This window comes from Camelina sativa, chromosome 12 (assembly GCF_030686135.1).
Source record: "Camelina sativa cultivar CO46 ecotype springtype chromosome 12, ASM3068613v1".
Classification (NCBI taxonomy): domain Eukaryota; kingdom Viridiplantae; phylum Streptophyta; class Magnoliopsida; order Brassicales; family Brassicaceae; genus Camelina; species Camelina sativa.
The window spans coordinates 20,011,936-20,030,100 of NC_141891.1; the positions used below are offsets into that span (position 1 = coordinate 20,011,936).

General features: G+C 35.4%; 2 long non-coding RNA genes and 3 pseudogenes across 12 annotated transcripts; 2 read left to right on the top strand and 3 right to left on the bottom strand.

The window, feature by feature from the left end:
- Window positions 1-2,048: 2,048 nt before the first annotated feature.
- On the bottom strand, window positions 2,049-10,590 carry LOC104732236 (uncharacterized). 10 transcript variants are annotated; one of them, XR_015575484.1, is made up of 22 exons: window positions 10,534-10,590; window positions 10,391-10,440; window positions 9,848-10,062; window positions 9,685-9,755; window positions 6,821-7,025; window positions 6,584-6,682; window positions 6,199-6,494; window positions 5,921-6,086; window positions 5,446-5,789; window positions 5,121-5,363; window positions 4,908-5,036; window positions 4,649-4,823; window positions 4,470-4,553; window positions 4,238-4,303; window positions 4,043-4,153; window positions 3,857-3,968; window positions 3,543-3,741; window positions 3,297-3,419; window positions 3,174-3,228; window positions 2,657-3,084; window positions 2,309-2,452; window positions 2,049-2,224 (listed from the first exon to the last, which is right to left on the bottom strand). It is a non-coding gene; the product is annotated as an uncharacterized LOC104732236 (long non-coding RNA). The 10 variants fall into 10 exon arrangements; XR_015575485.1 differs by lacking the exon at window positions 10,534-10,590 and having other exon boundaries at window positions 2,343-2,452; window positions 9,858-10,062; window positions 10,391-10,527; XR_015575491.1 differs by lacking the exons at window positions 10,391-10,440; window positions 10,534-10,590 and having other exon boundaries at window positions 4,238-4,272; window positions 4,649-4,797.
- LOC147930785 (uncharacterized) lies at window positions 8,410-9,177 on the top strand (annotated as a pseudogene).
- A 189-nt stretch (window positions 10,591-10,779) lies between the features above and the next one.
- Window positions 10,780-11,936, top strand: LOC147930786 (uncharacterized). Its single transcript, XR_015574110.1, has 2 exons — window positions 10,780-11,186; window positions 11,303-11,936. It is a non-coding gene; the product is annotated as an uncharacterized LOC147930786 (long non-coding RNA).
- Window positions 11,937-11,947: 11 nt separating this feature from the next.
- LOC104774071 (putative plant UBX domain-containing protein 14 pseudogene) lies at window positions 11,948-13,363 on the bottom strand (annotated as a pseudogene). Its single transcript, XR_015574109.1, has one exon. The product of XR_015574109.1 is annotated as a putative plant UBX domain-containing protein 14 pseudogene (transcript).
- Window positions 13,364-14,007: 644 nt separating this feature from the next.
- LOC109131653 (uncharacterized) lies at window positions 14,008-15,282 on the bottom strand (annotated as a pseudogene).
- Window positions 15,283-18,165: the final 2,883 nt, after the last annotated feature.

The following is an 18,165-nucleotide window of genomic DNA, read 5'->3' on the forward strand; positions in this document are numbered from 1 at the left end:
TCCGCCGGACGCCGGCCACCAGCCACCACTACTCCATCACCACCAACACTGCCCTTTTGGTAAATTTGTACTGACCAATGGTTATTCACCTAATTTTATTTATTAGTTGGTTATTTTCTACAAACCTTTTTTATTTTGGTTACCACACCAATTCACCCATAAACGTAATCGTACTTAAATAAATATTTTTTTTCTGTCAAAATCATAACATGTCGTAGCTATGTATTTTTTAAGTTCTAACAATACGAGTGATTTAGGCCATGAATGGATGTTATTTTCTAAATCAGTTTTTGAATTTAGTTTTCAGTTTTTATATTTTAGATTTTAGTTTTAGATTTTGGTATTGTTTTTTAAATAAAAAATCTCAAAAATTGGTTTTTGATTTTAGAAAAAAATTAACGTAAAAATCTAGAATCGTAAATGGAAAATTACAACGAAATAGTTTCCTTAAATTTTAGGAAAATCTTGATTGGTAAAAAAATAAATGTTTGAAAAATAAAAACTAAAATCTCTTTCAAAATCTACAAAACATTGAAGGCCTAAGGTTGATATATATTTCTTTGTGGTCATGAGACTTCATAGTTTGATTTAAACTTTTTTCCCCAGGGAAATGTAGTTTGAAACCATAGAATCCCCTTTTTAATAAAAGGGAAGTACATGACTTATTTTTGGTAGACCATATAATAGTTATATAGGTCATTAGTTGGTTATAGAATTGACATATTAATAATTTAAGTATAACATTTGATAATATTTTGATATTTACGGGTCTACTTTGATTACTGTTAGATCTTATATCGCTTATTTATTCAATTATTCATAATTAATTATTAATAATAGCAATAGCAATGAATCTACTTTAAACCTAATCGAAAATAATAATAGCATTTGAAGGAATAAAAGATGATATACACAAATGAAACAAAATATTTTAACTCGAGAAATCTTCCAAGTTCGGTAACCCTAAACATAAAAACTGTGATTTTTGTTAAACTAAACAATATTTCGATTTTACCTAACAATATATATCCTACTTCTATATATCTTACTTCTATATATTGTTTAAGGAAATTTAACAAATTTAAATATCTCCCAACTTAAATAGGATTAACTCTAGAGACCCCTTCGACGGTCAAAAATATTCAAAATTAAAAATACCACTTACACATAGTCTACACAACTTTTTATAATAGATATATGAGTCCAGTCAGTACATAATTTTTTTAGGCTATATAATAGATATATGAGTCATTAATTGGTTATAAAATTAAAACATCAATCATTTTAGTTGTATTTAAGTGTATCATTTGTATAATTTACCTTTGCGGGTTTGCTTGATAATCGAGATTCGAGATCGAGATTTATAGGGTTCGCTTGATAATCGAGATTTATAGGGTTCGCTTGGTAATCAAGATTTTTTTTTTTCAACCATTGGGTCACAACTGGCCGGCCCATTAGTCAAATTCCTACATTCGTAGGAGCCGGGACTCGATCCCGGGTGTAATAGTGCCTTCTACAAATGGACTTACCTCCTGCCACTGCACTAAGGTCACTTCACTGGTAATCAAAATTTATAGGGTTTACATTTTGCCATTTTAATAAATATCATATCTAAAAGTTATTATTTGTAATATCACAATTTAAAGTTATATGTACTTCTTTCCTCATAAACAAATGCATATTTTATTTACATACTCTATTATTATTCACCAATTAAAATGTAGTTAGTTTTATGATAAAATAAGATAAACTTATAATTCGGTTTAAATGTAAAATATCAAGGTTATATGATGATATTGTTTAATGCTAAAAAATATATCAAATAAAAATATTTAAATTTGTTGTATAAAATAAAATTTAATCCGTGCTATAGCACGGGTACTAATCTAGTTTATATGATAAAAAATAGAATCTGCATATTTTGCAAAATAATCGGATGACTAACAAAATTATTTAATTTTTTTTTCTGATTATGTGCTTGTGTCCTCCTCTCCATAAAATCTCGCATATATTTTTGGCGATCATGTCATTTTCGATGGTACTCTGTATTGTCATGTAAATACATGCTTATGAATGTGATAAATTTATAATGATTTTATCTATTGATGAATGTAGTATTGGTGCGATATCATAATGCACATTGTAAAATTATGAATAGTAATTATCAGCAAGAACTCAACAGCTCCGGTTCCCTCAGTCAAGAACTCAACAGCTCCAGCTCCTTCTGTCAAGATCGCAAATGAATCTGGTCAGAAGTGGGATCGAGCAAACACGAGAGTGAAGAAAGAAGACGAAGAGATTGTCTCACAGATTGATGTGATCAAAACGGTAATGGGCTCTACCTCAAACAAGCTCATTACCGTCAAGCCCAATAAACCTCCCTCAGCCCAATGCAAAGTTGAAAAGACTACAACTATTCAAGCTTCTCCAAGCTTCCAACGGTCTTATCCACCTGCACAAACAAACGAAAACAGAGCCAGCAAAGCAAAGAGAACAATTGACTGTACCAATACAATTGAAGAACAGATTTGATTGTCTAGACTCATGTGATGAATGAGCTTTCTCATGGAAAAAACCCTAATATTGTAAAGTCTATATAAAGACAAGTGATGTAACTTAATGATTTAAGGAAATAAAAGAGATAAATGTTTATTACCTAAAGAGCCGCTGAGCTGACTTCTTTATGGTATCAGAGCCATGGATCAAATGATTCAACTTTATTCTCCTCCTGCTCTTCACATCTCAAATTGCGTCACTGTGCAACTGACCGAAAAGAACTATCTCCTCTGGAAATCCCAGTTCGAGTCTTTTCTCTCTGGTCAAAATCTTCTCGGCTTTGTCAATGGTGCCTTTGCTCAACCGCTAGCGTCTATCCCAGTTCCTGCTATCGATGGCCAAGTGGGTTATGTCCCGAATCCTGACTTCCTGTCGTGGCATCGAGCAAATCAAGTTATTCGAGCCTGGTTGCTTGGATCTCTCTCCGAAGATATTCTTCGTGATGTTGTTCACACCACTACCGCTCAAGAACTCTGGTCAGCTCTGGCTCAGCATTTCAACAAGGTATCAGCTTCTAGACTTTTTGAACTGCAACACAAACTTCAGACAGTGGAAAAGTTAGACAAGTCAATGGATGATCACCTTAGGGAGATAAAAAGAATATGTGAACAACTTGCCTCTATAGGTAGTCCAGTTAATGAACAGATGAAGATCTTTGCTACTCTGAAAGGCCTAGGTAGAGAATATGAACCTATCAAGACTTCAGTAGAAGGGTCTATGGACACTCAACCATCTCTTACCTTGGATGATGTGGTCTCACGACTTACAAGTTTCTCTGATCGACTAGGAAGCTACAACAGCTCCGGTTCAGAGGCTTCTCCACATATGGCGTTTAACATTGTCGCACCTACCTCCTCTGGATACTACAACAACAACAACAGAGGAAGAGGTAACTCAAGGAACAGTGGTAATCTTGGCAGAAGCAACTTTACAACAAAAGGTCGTGGGTTTCATCAGCAGATTTCACAAGAAATGAGTGGACCTACCAAGGTGATTTGCCAAATTTGTGGTAAACCAGGTCATCATGCCTCTAAGTGCTGGCACTGATTCGACAACAGCTACCAGTTTGATAATATCCCTGAAGCTCTAGCTGCTCTTCGGATTACTGATGTTACTGATCAAACTGGAAGTGAATGGGTGTCAGATACTGGTGCAACTTCTCACGTGACCAACTCTCCGCATCACCTGCATCAGTCACAAGCGTATGAAGGGAATGAAGCAGTAATGATGGGGGATGGAAGTTTTCTACCAATCACTCATACCGGTTCAGCGAGTCTTCCCTCAACCTCTAGTAACTTACCTCTTAATGATGTTCTTGTTTGTCCTGGTATTGCTAAATGTTTGTTATCTGTGTCAAAGCTTACTACCGATTATCCTTGTGGCTTTCAATTTGACTGTGATGATGTGCGTATCTATGATAAGGCAACAAGGGGGTTGTTAACAAAGGGCAGACACAGTAATGGGCTATATACACTGGGAAACTTACGTGGAAGAGCTTCACTCCAAGTCAACTTCTCGTCAAGACAACAAATGGCTTCGGAAGATGTTTGGCATAAACGATTGGGGCATCCTCATACGCAAGTTCTCCAGCAGCTATCTGCAATAAAGGCCATAGTAATCAATAATAAGAGCACTACCAAGATCTGTGAAGCTTGTCAACTTGGAAAGAAAGCTAAAATACCTTTTTCTGCTTCAACTTTTGTAGCTACTCGACCCCTGGAAAGAATTCATTGTGATCTATGGGGTCCTTCACCAATAATGTCAGTTCAAGGTTTCAAATACTATGTGCTCTTTATTGACAACTATACAAGATTTTGCTGGTTCTACCCTCTCAAGCTCAAGTCTGATTTTCTACAAATATTCTATGGTTTTCAAGCGCTTGTAGAAAATCAATATCAGAATAAGATTGATACCTTTCAGTGTGATGGTGGTGGCGAGTTTGTCAGTAAGCAGTTTACGGCTCATCTGCAGAAAAGTGGGATTCAACAGCTCATCTCCTGTCCACACACACCACAACAAAATGGGTTAGCAGAATGAAAGCATAGACATATCGTTGAGTTGGGTCTATCTATGATGTTCGAATGAAGGATACCTCAAAAATATTGGGTTGAAGCATTTTACACAGCAAAATTTCCTGATCAATCTCTTACCAACCACGACCTTGGATAAGAATCTCAGTCCTTATGAAGCTTTGACAGGTCGAACTCCCAACTACACAGCTCTCAGAGTGTTTGGTTGTGCCTGTTATCCAACACTTCGTGATTATGCTGCAACAAAATTTGATCCACGCTCTTTGAAATGTGTGTTCTTGGGCTATAATGAGAAATATAAAGGATATCGGTGTCTCTTACCTTCCACTGGACGTGTTTATATCAGCAGGCATGTCATCTTTGACGAAGCAGTCTTTCCCCTCTCTACTTTGTCTATTGGGAACGCTCAACGATGCACCCCTCTCATGACTGCTTAGTACAAAAGCTATCCTAAACAAGATCAAAACACGAATCAGGTAAGAGAATCAGTTGCAACTAGAGATGATCAAGAGAAGAATAAACCACTGTTCTCACCGCAGGACTTTCCACCATTACCAAACACAAGGTCTCAGGTTGTGTCCACTGAGGGAGAGGAGGTTAGAACTGAGTGTACGACAGGCTTTGATCCTGCTTCTATTGGCAATAGCTGTTCTCCTTCTCCTGTCAGGACGGATACTCCATTGCAAGACCTTGCCAGCTCCAGCTCATCAGTGGCTCATACTCCTCCAGTGACTCCAATTCATACTTCAACTTCATCTCCAACACCTGAGACTGCGTCTGAAACTAACACGTCAGCTACTACATCTGTTCAAAATCATACATCTGTCCCAAGTATCCAGGAAATACAACATTCACCAACCTCAGATACTTTTGCCTCAGAATTTTCTTCAAGGTCAAGCACACAAACTCAAGAATCTGGTGAATCCTCGGCCTCTTCTATGCCCTCTGTTCAGTCTCCACAGGTTCTTGCAACATCATCAAAAGCAGAATCTGTCAGTCAAGTCCAACCTACTCACGGAATGACAACAAGATTAAAAGACGGGATACAAAAGCCGAATCCAAGATATGCTTTATTGTCTCATAAAGTATCCCATCCAGAACCAAAAACAGTAGCTGAAGCTCTTAAACATCCAGGTTGGAATGGAGCGATGGGCACTGAAATGGGAAACTGTAAAGCAGCACACACTTGGGACTTGACACCTCCTACACCATACATGAATGTGTTAGGAAGCAAATGGGTGTTTAGAACTTAAAGAAATGCAGATGGATCATTACAGAAACTCAAGGCTCGATTGGTTGCTCAGGGTTTCAATCAAGAAGAAGGAATTGGTTACCTGGAGACATATAGTCTTGTAGTACGCACAACAACTGTCAGAGCAGTCTTGGATATGGCCACCAAAATGGGTTGGGATATAAAACAAATGGATGTCGAACACGCCTTCCTTCATGGTGATCTCACAGAGATAGTGTACATGAAACAACCAGCTGAATTTGTAGATCCTGAGAAACCAGATCATGTGTGTCGACTGAGAAAATCTCTCTACGGGTTAAAACAAGCTCTGCGAGCTTGGTATGATAAATTTAGCACGTTTCTATTGGAGTTTGGGTTTACCTGTTGCATACCGGATCCATCACTCTTCGTCTACAAGCGAGATGGAGCAGTCATTGTGCTTCTACTCTATGTGGACGACATGCTTATCATAGGAAACAGCTCCGCAGTTATGACAGCCTTTCTAGACTCTCTCAACACCCAGTTCCGCATGAAAGATCTGAGCCAAATGCATTATTTTCTTGGAATTCAGGCTCACTTCCATCCTTCAGGTCTCTTCCTTTCTCAGCAGAAGTACGCAGGAGACTTGTTAGTTGTTGCAGCCATGAGCGAGTGCTCTTCCGTTGCAACACCTTTGCCTGAACAATTAGAAAACATGAGAGCTAAGAACAAGAAACCGTTCCCAAATCCTACATATTTTCGAAGTCTAGCTGAAAAGTTGCAGTACTTGACTCTTAGAAGACCAGACATCCAGTTTGCGGTGAAATTTGTTTGTCAGAAGATGCATGCCCCAACTTTTGCTGACTTCCACCTTCTCAAACGGATCCTCCGTTACATAAAAGGTACAATTAAAATGGGATTAAACTTCAAGAAGAATACAAGCAGCACTTTAAGAGTCTATAGTGATAGTGATTACGGTGGTTGTGCGGAAACAAGCAGATCAACAGGGGGATACTGTACTTACCTCGGTACTAATTTGATCTCTTGGGCATCTCAGAAACAGGATTCGGTTGCTCGAAGCTCTACTAAAGCCGAGTATAGAGCGATGTTAGATGAAGCAGCCGAGATCTCGTGGATCTGCAACATCCTTAAAGAACTTGGGATTCCTCAGTATCAACCACCAGAATTGTATTGTGATAATCTATCCGCTGTCTATCTTACAGCAAATCCTGCTTTCCACAAGAAAAGTAAACATTTTGCGAAATATGGTAAAGATAGCCTTAAATTTCAGTCTATGTTTCTTTTGATTCCATTAAATATGGTAAAGATAGCCTTAAATTTCATTCACTCCTCTTAATGGTCTTAATGTTCAAACTCGAGCATTTTGGTACGGGGAAAAACAAAGATACAAGCATGCAAGAAGGCGTTTCTTTGTCGTCTTAATGAACATAGGTTGAGAATATCAAAACAGAGCAGTGTTTTTAACTTGATTAGAATTATAAAGTCTTTGTTTTTAATTAACAAATTAGAGTGGGAAGAGTAGAATATATAATCAAAAACTAACAAAGATCTATAAAAAAAAATAGAGCCACCGAATTTTGTTATACAGTCAATACTAATCAAAAGCAAAAAGGAAACCACAAAAAAATGTGCAAAATCCCAAAAATTGGAGTTTTTTTTTTGTTTGTTCGGTTGTGCGTTGAACAAAACTGGAGCAGGAAAAGGAAATAAAAAACTTAGGATGTCCTCTCTTATCTCTATAAATAAACCCACTCTTAACAAATTCTTCAATTCGTCTTTTAGGTTTTCCACATATTATTTTTCTCTCGATCTCTCCCTCAAAAAACACAGCAAACAATGGAGAATGAAACAAGTGACCACAAACAGAGACAACTAATCTCTTAGTGTGAACAAAATAAAACACAATCGTTACTTATCATTTTTTTTTCCTGTCAAAATCATAATATGTGTTAGCTTTGTATTTTCTAAGTTCTAACAATATGAGTTGCTGTCAAAAAAAAAAAACAATTTCTAACAATATAAGTGATTTAGTTTGATATATATACAAATATATTTCTCTGTGGTCATCAAACTTCATAATTATTTGGGATGAAGCTCCAATGATGAGCAAACATTGCGTTGAGTCACTGGATAGATCTTTGAGTGATATTATTAAATATGGAGGGAACAAACCTTTTGGTGGTAAAGTTATTGTATTTGGAGGTGATTTCAGACAGGTTTTGCCTGTCATTCAGGGTGGCAGACGTGCAGAGATATGTATGGCGTCATTAAATGCATCTTATATTTGGGATAGCTGTAGAGTTTTAAAGCTGACAAAAAATATGCGTCTAAACGCTCCTGATTTGAGTCCTTCTACGGCTAGGGATATCAAACAATTTTCTGAATGGATTCTGGCTGTTGGTGATGGGAAAATATCAGAGCCTAATGATGGAGAAGTTATGATTGATATTCCGGATGAGTTTCTAATAAATGATGTTGAAGATCCTATTGAAGTAAACCTTTCTCCATTGTAAACACCAAAAGTACACAGATGCGAGCAAGATGATATAAACGTAGATTTAATGTGGTTTACAGAAGTTTATGGTGATCCAACAAAATTGAAGGATGAAAAAGATCCAAAGTTCTTCCAGAAGAGAGCTATTTTGTGTCCAACCAATGAAGATGTGTCCATTATCAATGAATATATGCTTGACCAACTAGACGGTTAGTAAGGTTCTCACTTCTTATCGTTTTGTTAGTCTTATTTGTAATCTCAATTTCACTAATCACATTGATATGAATGTAGGTGAAGAACAAATATACCTAAGTTCAGATTCTATAGATCCATCCGATACTCGCTCAGCCACCAATCCTGTGATGACTCCAGAATTCTTAAACAGTATTAAGGTTTCTGGAATTCCAAATCATAGAATCAGGTTGAAAGTAGGATGTCCAGTTATGCTTCTTAGAAATATTGATGCAAGGGGTGGCCTAATGAATGGTACTAGGTTACAGATTACACAAATGGCAGAGTTTGTTTTGGAAGCTATTATTATCACGGGTGATAGAGTTGGAGATAAAGTGTTGATTCCACGGATACTGCTAACACCGTCAGATACCAAGCTTCCTTTCATGATGAGAAGAAGACAACTCCCGTTAGCAGTTGCTTTTGCCATGACCATAAACAAAAGTCAGGGACAGTCTCTCGAAAATGTTGGTCTATATTTACCCAGACCATGTTTCTCTCACGCCCAGCTGTATGTTGCTATCTCTAGAGTGACTTCTAAAAAAGGATTAAAGATCCTTATTGTTGACAAAGATGGGAAACCGCAGAAGAGGACAATGAATGTAGTCTTCAAAGAAGTTTTCAAAAATCTATAGATTTCAACGGGGTAAGCAAAATGGATTATGGGTACTAGATATTTTACATAATCGATTATATTAAATAAAAGGGATGCGTGTGTTTCAGATTGATGTACTTATCTGTTTTCAATATTTGGTTTCAGGGCCTGTACTTTTTTGAAGGTACTTGACGATAAGAAGGGAGTTATGATCAAAACGGTCATGTGAAGATTGAAGCAAGTGTAGGCAGAACGGAGAAAAGGAATGTGACAAGAATCTACATGTCAGATAGGTGCTGCTAACTATCCTTGATTTCATCTATTTATCTGATTACTTTGGCAACTTATTTCTGGTCTCGAAATTTTAGATTACAATAATTTTCAAATGCTTAATTTAGCATTAACACAGCGTTTTCAATTTTTGGGAAATTTGTTATGTCATACGATATTCAATAATATTACCAAAGTTCTAATCCGTTCAAGTCACTCCTACTTATTAAGTCTAAACTATCTATACTTTATGAAAATAAAGGTTGAAATTACTAACCGATTAACAAAGTGCAAGACCTTTGCACGTCTTTCATGAACCCCCATACTTCATCAACTTAGAGAACGCACCTGCATATGACACAATTTCTTAAAATAAGCATAACGAAATTATAATAGATCTGATGATAGAGGTTACTGGAATTACAAACTGATCGACTAACCGGCACTAACTTTTTCCACAAATCAATCACCAACGTGAGAGAGGCTTTGTTTGTGATTCATTGTATAGATTTACCTATACACATTAGAAAAATTTGTAATTAAATATATGAAGAGGTTAGGCAAAAATGTTTAGTGAATATAGTAACAGAGTCTTATCTGTAAATATCTTCTTCGTCGCAAGTTTCCATTATACTTGGTTCTAATTTTCATTCATCTGAACAAAAGAATGAAATCAGAGATTGTTTTATAAAAGTGAGTTGTAAAGAACATATGTAAGAAGAATCAGATACATGATGTAATCTATTATACAAATATGAAGGAAAATTAAACTATTTACAATCCTATTTGACAAAATAACAACAACTTTTTTTCTTTTTATGACAATAAATATTCGCGCATTGAAACAAAAATTGAGAACAAATTTAACTAAATCTCTGAAATAATTATGTACGAACATGAAAGTATCCACATATAAACAAAGAATATTACCCAAAATCTTTTGACAAATGAATGAAAGTTCAATAAGAAAATTCGGATCTTACCTTACAAATTAAATGTTTGTTGTTCACATACAAATCTCTTCTTTCCTAATCTATATTGTTTCCGGAAATCTCTGCTTAGCTAGGAGGTGGGTTCAATGATAAACACGATTGATTGAAAGATTTGGGTAGGAAGAGAGTAATACCGATCAGTCGGTTTCTTCAATAAAAATTGTAGCTGTTCATCTTCTCTTTTTTTTCTTATTAGAGAAGATCCCGCAGGTGGTGAGAACAAAAAAAAAAAAAGTTTCTCGTGGGCTTCTTTATTAAAATCGAGGCCCATGTTTCCATTATACATCACAAAGTAAAAACCAAACTGTAAACTTTGGGCCTAAAATAAATAAAAGCTGATCCATCACAATTCATCATAATTGGATCATGTTTACAGGAAAGAAAGTCTGTGTTGTTGTTGGAGTTTTCGAAATCAGCAAGTTCTTCGTGACCCTGTTGGAGAACCCAAAAACAAAAACTAGGATTATGACACGATGTAGTACTTTAGACTTGATCAAACTGTAAACTTATACACTAACAAAAAAAGAAGGTTTTCCTATAAAATGCTTCTTGTTTCCTAGGCAATGAGAATCTGGAGATATGTTCTGATTAGAGCAATCAACTGTGGGAATGTGGATTAGTTAACGCAAGTTGTGATACATCTGATGAGTCTACTGAAGGCCTAACTTACGGATTTTGTCTCTAATTTCTTATTTCTTATTTGGTTTTTTTTTGCATCCAAGGGAACTTGCACGAGGTCCTAGTAGAACTAGATGGAATTGGTGGTGGTGGGAAAGTTCAACTGGAGGTCAGTTTATTCTGTCAAAGCTTTTTCAGAAATTAAGTCAGTTCTGAAAAACTTTGTTGACTCTGAAGCAGTCGAATCAGTTTTGAAAAATCTTGTTGACTCTGAAGCTGTGCCAGGACGTCAATTTGTAGAGTATGCTTTTGGACAGTTAAAATCACTCCGTGATGCCCCCCTCAAGAATATTGAACTTCTAAACAATACTACAGAGGACTCTAAAGGATATGTTTTCTGATGGGGGGCTAGTTCAGAGGATTTCATCCGATCAAAATCGCAGTACTGATCAGAGTAATTCGTAATTCAGGAAAGCTTAGCAAAAGACAAAGATGGTAATGGTGATGGCCATAGCAATGAACTGGAGGGTGAAAATGAAAATGGCAGCTTTCAGTGAGATGGTAATTTTTGGGATAACATCCCTGACATAGTTGGTCAAAATATCGTCCAGAAACTTGGTCTTCATTCACCTGAGAAGTTGAAGTGGAACGGAAGTGAAATGCTGGAAAAATATGGTCTACAATCACGGAAAACTGCAGAAGCAGGTTGCATCGAATCAGGGCTTGCCACTGCTAATACTCGAGAAGGCGATGATGAAAAGGAACATGGTCAGCTTGCTAGTTAAAAATAGCAACAATATAATTAAATTGATAGAACATCAGAAGTTGCTTCATATAATTTACGAATTTATATCCTTTGTTTAATCTATCATTGGACTCGTTACTATTTAAAAAATAAAATCTAAAGAACATTAAGTAACTTGTGAGAAATGTAAAATTGAACTTAATATTCGAAACTGATGAACAAAGCATAAGTTTTTAGAATTACAAACAAGAATGCAAGGGTTAATTACTTCCATAATCAAAATACTTCAAAGAGAAGATATAAAGAAGCAAACAACAGGTTGAAATCTTCACTCCCAAGTAACCGAGACCATCGAGTTATCAATCCCAGATTGATCAAACGTGGCTTTAGCTCCATAATCTAGAGTCTTAGTAGCACCGGGAATAGCCTGCACAAGCTTGAACGCCCTTTTCTCTGATTCCTCCATGTGAGAATAACAGAAAGACCAGAGAAGCTGAATCGGTTCGCTCTTGAGAAACTTCCTCTGCATTCTTCTCCCATCTGGAAATCGAATGCACAAACTGCATAAAAGGCTTCGATCACAGTCTCCTTTTGGCTCTTCTGTCAGAACCGGGAACTCAAACATGTCATCGCTTGACAGACAAGTCTCTTCAAATTCTATACCCCAAGAAGGAGGAGTCGTCACAACGCGATCGTCGTCCCAAAACGTAGACATGTCATGATGGTCGTCGTAAGCCTGGCTGCTTACAAACCAAATCTTCTCTGTTTTGATACGTTTGTTGCTTGTCAGAGATGCAACATGTTCGTGAGGACCAACATCCCTGTACTTCATCAAATCCTCGAGAAAATCATGAGCTTCAATCATACCGCTCCATGTACGCATCTTCTGGCCAGTGATGGGATCGATGAGGAGAATCACGGGAGGAGAAGAGTCGATCTTGTAAAAAGTTGATATTTTATGCCCTTCCTCGGTATCATCGTAGACCTGCCACAAGACGAAGCCGGACCTGATCGCTTGAGACACGGCGTCGTTTGACCATACATCTCGGTTAAGAGTGTGGGAAGCAAACTCTATCGTTGATTGGAGGTTGACAAGCAGCCATAGATCCTCTCTAGAGGAAGTTGCTTTCGCTTCTTCAAAGGAACCGTTGAAAAGCAGATCCAGAGGAGGACGGTACAAGGAAGATAACCTAGAATCTGACGGTTCTTCTGGTGTCGAGTCGTCCCAGACATCTTCAGGACATACTGCGACCGAAGTTGGACACATGAGAGCATCGTGACAACACGGAGATTGATAATAAGAGATGAGAAAGAGGTTAATGGCATCATCCAGTTTCCACCTTGTTGCCTCAAGGAAGTGGATTGCGATTTCCTCAGGCTGACCTGCGGTTATATTGATGAAAGACGAGATTAGTTGTCTCTGTTTGCGGTCACTCGTTTCATTCTCCATTGTTTGCTGTGTTTTTTTGAGAGAGAGAGATTGGGAGAAAATTAATATGTGGAAAACCTAAAAGACGGATTGAAGAATTTGTTAAGAGTGGGTTCATTTATAGAGAGATAAGAGAGGACATCCTAAGTTTTCATTTCCTTTTCCTAATCCAGTTTTGTTCAACGCACAGCTGAACAAACAAAAAGGAAACTCCTTTTTGCTTTTTTGTTTTGTTTGATATATTTTCCACTTGTTTTTTTTTTTGGATATTGTATATTCTCTTGTTTAAAACCCTATTAGCTTTTTTTTTTTTTTTTTTGATATATTTCCAATTTTGGGATTTTGTATATTTTTTTGTGGTTTCCTTTTTGCTTTTGATTATTATATTGACTGTATAACACAATTCGGTGGCTCTATTTTTTTTTTATAGATATTTGTTAGTTTTTGATTATATATTTTTCTCTTCCCATTCTAATTTGTTAATTAAAAAACAAAGACTTTATAATTAAAAACACTGCTCTGTTTTGATATTCTCAACCTCTATGTTCATTAAATCGACAAAGAAACGCCTTCTTGCATGCTTGTATCTTTGTTTCTTCCGTACCAAAATGCTCGAGTTTGAACATTAAGAGGAGTGTATGAAACTTAAGGCTACGTTTACCATATTTAATGGAATAGAAAGAAACATAAGACTGAAAGAGAAACGTTGGACTTCAATTATAGTCCTTGGGAAAGCAAAAACAGCAATAACAATAGTAGAGAAGCAAACACACCTGCAAGTGCCATGGTGATTAATTAGGAACTAGTGGAGATGAATTAATTATTAGGAGGAGGCCAGTAAGGGAAGTCCAACTTCCTTAATGGTTTGTAATGTTCTATGTACAAGGTAGTGCAGGTTTTGGTGGCGAGATCGTAAACACCAAAGTTATGGCCAACAAAATAGATGCAGTTAGGCTTGAGTCCATGGGACGAACTTGCCGGGACACAGTAAGCCTCACTACGTCCAACAAAAATGCAAAGATCTCCAATATCTTCTGTGTAGATCATAGTCTTCTCATACTCGTCCGAACCCTCACCTGCTCTAAACACCATGAACTTTTCTGTTACATGTATCAGTGTATCGTTGTTATAATCCTCCACATCCTTACCATACCTGCAAAAACATCATTAGAGTCAATCAAGCCGAAAATTGGTACATACCAAAACTAGTTAATTAGAAACTATACCACTTGACGAGGAAAAGTTGGCCGGTGGGTGACTCCACAAGATGCTCTGTCCTGGAACATGAACTCACTTCAGCCAACTCCTCATACACAGATTTTGGAAGATCGTCAAATTCCATGTCGATGAACTCGGGTTGGTCATCCTCCTTAGAGTTGAGATCCAAGTAGCACAAGTAGTTGCCCCCAATACTTGGAATGTAGAACCTTTGATCTGTCTTGGAGAACATGAGGCTCGATAAAGGGTTTATACGATGAGGCTTAGTATTGATCTTCATCCATTTAGAGCTGCCAAAAGGCCTGCAGAGACTCAACTCAAATCCTGATAACTTGACACCCAATCTTTGTCTCGGACAGGTAGAGAGGACATGGCCAGGTTTTGGATTTCGGAACCGGTGGGTAGAGAAGGTAGATCAACGGTCACGTCTTCAAGATTGGGGTCGGAGGGTTTATAATAGATGACAAATTTATTGTCGTCGCCGCTATGGTACGAACGATTGAATCTTAGTCCATCACGTGAAAATCCGACAGTCATCGCATCACAGACCTCCTTAATTAGATTCTTGTCGTGGATATAGACTTCCTTTCCCCGGAAGGAATTATCTGTTGTTACACGACCATCCAGAGAAGAGTCTGGATTGTTAAGGATGTAGTCAATCAACAGAAACGGGTAGGCTGGTGTAGATGAGAACATACGAACGTTTGTGTGTCTCTGCCATATATATGGTCAAATAGTCAGAGACAACTAAGCACCAAAACTAAAAAAAAAAAAAAGATAATACGCTAATTATAACATAGCAAAAGAGAAGCTTACGAAGATGTTTTTGCAGACAGATGGTTTCAAGACTCGGTTGATTATAAGCTGCGCCATTGTCCAATCCCTAAACAATCTGTGTGTTTCCGTCTCCTCCTATCTATTTCTTTGAGTCTTAATACTGAGATTTATATATATACTTGCAAACCACGTCCACGTTTTAAATGACAATCTTTAGAGAATATTTAGAAATCGGCACCCAAGGCACATAGATCTCTTTAAATCTGATTAATTATCATTTTGCTTTTCCTGGAAGTAAAAACTGTGCATAATTTTGTTGTTCAATATTTTTTCCCCAAATGAATTCTAAAATATTTCCTACTATTTACATTGTCATAATTAATTTATATTCATAAAATCTAAAATCATTCCTAAAACCTCGGTATACTCATTATACTGTTGTGTTGCAAAAATATAGAGATCCCGTGAAAATATTTAGGAGTTTATGGAAACATATCGGATACCATATTGATCGAACTTCAAATTACTTTGAGAAGATATAAAGAAGAAACTACAAGTCGAAAGCTTCACTCCCAAGTAACTGAAAGTCCTAAATTTGTGTGGTTAATGTGTTTAATCGTGCTCTTATCCTTAAGGGATACAATTGGAGCATGAAAAAGATAAATTGGACCATAAAGAGATATAAATTAGAAGACGTAAATCAAATCGATCAAAACATATGTGAATTGAATAATAAACCTTTTTAAAATAAATTCATAAATCAAAGCATCCCTTTCTCTCAACAGTCGAAACACTCCCTCTTGCTGAAAGTCTTGTACAACACTAAACCAACTATAATTCAAATCTTAGTTAGAATCAAAGTCACTTCAAGATATTAAGCACTACAACTTATATTAAACAATTACCGTTATTACTATACATAATTTTATAATGTGCATTTTGATATCACACAAATACTACATTCATCAATAGATAAAATCATTATAAATTTATCACATTCAGAGTACCATCGAATATGACACGATCGCCAAAAATTATGCGAGATTTTATGGAAAGAACACAGACACATAATCAGAAACAAAAAAAAATAAACTAATTTTGTTAGTCATCCGATTATTTTGCCTAATATGCAAGAATTCGCATATTCTGTTTTCTTTTTTCATATAAACTAGAGTCGGACCCGCACATACGTGCGGAGATGTTTTCATAAGTTTATTTTTATTTACAAATGAAATTGTTATGTTGTTGTTAATTAGAAATTTGTTTTGTGAAAATGTTGCAATGTTTAACTCAAACTTAATAAATTTAAGTAAATGTCAAATTTTAGTGGGTGAACTAATTCTCACCATCACAAATTTCTTCCAGGTTGATTTCAGAATTCCCCATCAGAAAGTTTTTCAGGAAATCATCCCAAGCTGCAATCTGAAGCTCATTAAGAAATATTTGGGAAGTCAAGCAAGGGTCTATATAATATAAGATACTAGAAGTAGGCTAGTGCGATGCACGAGATATATTTTATTTATAGTTTTATTAATTCTTATATATCTTAAATTTAGATATATAATTTTAAAATTTTAATGTTCAAATTTTAAAAAAATATATTTAATGTGTTCTTCATGTTTTGACGCAAAATAAAATAAATAGGATATCTCGGTAAAAAGTTTTAGTTGAAGTAATAAAGTAGTTATTTCTTATTCGTTATCTCATACAAAAATTATTTGATGTTTCTAAATTTTAATACATCATTAATTATATGTGTTTTATCATCATTTGTATTATGCAGATTTTTATATAGAGAGTATATCTTTAAAAAAGATAATTAATAATACTTTAATTTAGGAAAACAAAATTTATATAATATCTTAATTTTTATGCAACAACTTTAATCATCAATTAAAATTAACAAAAAGATATAGTAAGAGTAAGACTTACCGTCTTAAATCACTGCTAACAACTTGTTCAAGCTTGTAATTTACACAAATCCATTTCAAGTTTGTGCACATGCCATCTTCTTTCTCTTGTTCAATACAGTTGATACTTTTTCCGTACTTTTTGTGCACATGCAATGTTGCTTACTTTTTCCTTAAATATTTGCAGGTTTTTAAAATTTTTGTGTCGTCTCTCCAAAAATCATATTTTCTAATACTTGACACAAATTAATATTATAATAATAAAAGATTAACTTAAAATTAATATTAATTCATAGCATCAAGACTGAAGAAAATATAGTTATTTATACAAAAAAAATGTAGCAAAACACAAATATCGTGTGATTGTTTTAACATTAGTTTATCTAGAAATCAACTATATAGGATATATGATACAAAAAAAACGTTTTCTTACTCTCCTTATTTCTTCCAAATAAGTAAAAAAATGCAGGTCTCTTCTTTGATGTTAACACTATTTTCTCCAATTGAGAACAATTTCTAACAAAAATCACATACACTATTGTTCTTTAATCAAACACCCTATAACCCAAATAAAACCCCATTTTCTATAGTTTTTCACTCTGATATATTTTAACTTTTCCACAAAACACATCAATATTTTTTCCTAATATATCTCTTAATATTTTTCTGTTTTCCCCCTTTTTCATAATTTGATTACCTTAATTTATTCTCACACATTATAATTTGCTAATTTATTTTTTGAAATCTAATAATTAATTTTAAATTACATAATATTTTAAAATTCTCACAAATTACATCTTCAATTTTTCTAATCTATCTCTTGAAATTTTGGCAATTTCAATTTATCTCTAATTTTTATATAATTTAAGTTTCCTCAGTTTTTTTTTCTTCGTAATTTTGTAACTCATGTAGTAGTGTCTCCAAATAAGTGATCCACTTCCTTATGTAGAGAAGAAAAAATCCACAAAAAATTACAGATGCTTTTTAACAGAGTTTCTTCATTGTTTTATCTTTTGTATTTATTAACTACATCTTTTAATTTTTAATTGGATAAACTAAGGAAAAAAAA